We start from the raw sequence: 2,271 nt of genomic DNA, 5'->3' as shown, positions 1-2,271 counted from the left end.
TTCAAGTTACAGTCTTAGAAAGAGTGTAACCTCTAGCATAAATTTTAGATCAAGGGTAATTTTCTACTACATTTGCCAGGTACTGAGGCCCAGTATATCTCGGGAAAAGCCTGCCCACTAAGGGTGATGGTCTGGGGCTTGCCTTGAAGCTGCCACATGTCAGTATAAAGCGCACAAGGAATTAAAGGTCTGCAGGTAGGCAGACCTGCTCCTAAACTAGTCTGGACAGCTTAAAGAGAGAGAATAACAAATCTAGTCTCATTTCAAGGCACAGAATGAGACCCAACAACTTTGTACGTCCCTGATGAAAAAAAAGAAAAATCTGTCTTTTCCAGCTGTGTGGCTAAAAGAGCAAAAACAAAACTTCCAGTTTGACCTTGTGGTGTCATCAAATGTGAAGAATACTTACATTGGTTCTCTCACATGTTGTTTTACTGTACTTGAATTTAGCGAATAAACCAATCAAGAGCCAGGCAGGAAATGCGTGGCACATTCAAACTGAGTAATATGAGGAGAGTTTAATAAAGGGATTATTGACAAAGGTGTGCTCAGGGTGAAGGAAAACGACAGTACCATGGAATTAGTAAGAACTGGGTACTAGTACCATTCAGAAGCCTGAAAGTGTGAGGAGATGGAGAAGTTACCAGAATGCAGAGACAGAGCTATTTGGAGAGAGCCACTGGATAGGAGCTTCAGCCTTTTGTAAAAATGATGCTGCCAACTCATGACAGCCTCAAGGGAGGGAATCAGGGAAATAAACACCCCAACCTCACTATCCTCTCCCTGTCACTCCTCTTTGTTCAAACTTATTTGTAAGTCACTGGACAAGGGAGCTTATTAATGCAGGTCAGAGTCCCAGGACAGACGACAGTGTGGAGAAGGTATTTAACCCAGAGAGTTTGGAAAGCTAAGAACTGCATTTTGCGAAATCCTTGATTCTGCTAATTAGTTGTACATAATTTAAGAAGGTGTACATAATCTAAGTAAGTATATGACTTTGCTCCAACAGATGTGACTCTTAGCAGCAGCTGAACTTTAGATTCCATTATCTGTCACCAGTTTTGTGGATGGAGGGCACCTAAGGCAGCACCAACAGTGTAGTGGCATCAATAGCCATTTCCTGATGTCTGGATCACAGCTATGGTGCTTCTATTATTTACCTAAAGCCAAAACCTGTAATTCCCACTGCTCTAATGGTTTTGTTTTTGTTTAAAACATCTAGAGTAGTTTCTGTTTACTGAATTGAACTTTGACATCAAATTATGACACTAGGTGAAAACATTGTGATCTCCACCTCTTAAGGAGTTTTCATGTATGTTTCACTTTCCCACTGACTTTCAGTCTTTTCAGTCGAGTTAGACCCATGAATACCCTAGAGGGCCTGTTATTAAATCAAGGACTTGAGGAGAAGCATCATACACCAAATTAGCTTCCGGATGTAATTCTAACAGTTTACTTGAGCAGTTTATGATAACCTAGTCTTAGTTGTGGCTTATTCCCTCATTTGTCATTAGGGAATTAAAATTTAAAACAAGAATAAAACACCAACACACAGCTTTTAGAATGGTTCTAATCCAAGAAATTAGCAATACCAAATGCTAAAGAGGATGTGAAGCAACATAACTCTAATTCATTGCTGGTGGAAATGCAAAATGATAAAGTCACTTCAGAAAGGTCTGGTGGTTCCTTACAAAGCTAAACGTAGTTTTACCGTGTGATTCAACAATCACACTCTCAGGCATTTACCCAATCGATTAAAAAAGTTATATCCACACAAATGCCTGCATATGAATGTTTATAGAGGCCTTATTCATAATCTCCAAACACTGGAAGCCATCAAGGTGTCCTTCAGTGATGAATGGATAAACAAACTGTGGTGCATCTATTATTCAGTGATAAAAAGAAATGAGCTATCAAGTCACAAAAAGACATAGAGGAAACTTAAATGCATATTGCTAAGTGAAAGAAGCTGATCTGAAAGGGCTGTATAATTCCAATTATATGACATTCTGGAAAAGGCGGAATTACAGAGTCAGTAAAAAGATCAGTAGTTGCTGGGTTTTGGGGAATAGGAGAAGTGTTGAATAAGCGAAGGATCAGGATCTTTAGGGAAGTGAAACTATTCTGTATGATACTGTAATTACAGAGACATGACATTATATATTTGTCAAAACCCATAGAATTTTACAGCACAAAGAGTGAACCTTAATGTGTGCAAATTTTGAAAAACCATTTAGTAGGTCAGGGGACCCCAGGAAGGAATGCAGACTA

The sequence above is a fragment of the Lipotes vexillifer genome, unplaced genomic scaffold (assembly GCF_000442215.2).
Source record: "Lipotes vexillifer unplaced genomic scaffold, Lipotes_vexillifer_v1.1 scaffold58, whole genome shotgun sequence".
Lineage (NCBI taxonomy): Eukaryota > Metazoa > Chordata > Mammalia > Artiodactyla > Lipotidae > Lipotes > Lipotes vexillifer.
This window is presented reverse-complemented; position numbering follows the sequence as displayed.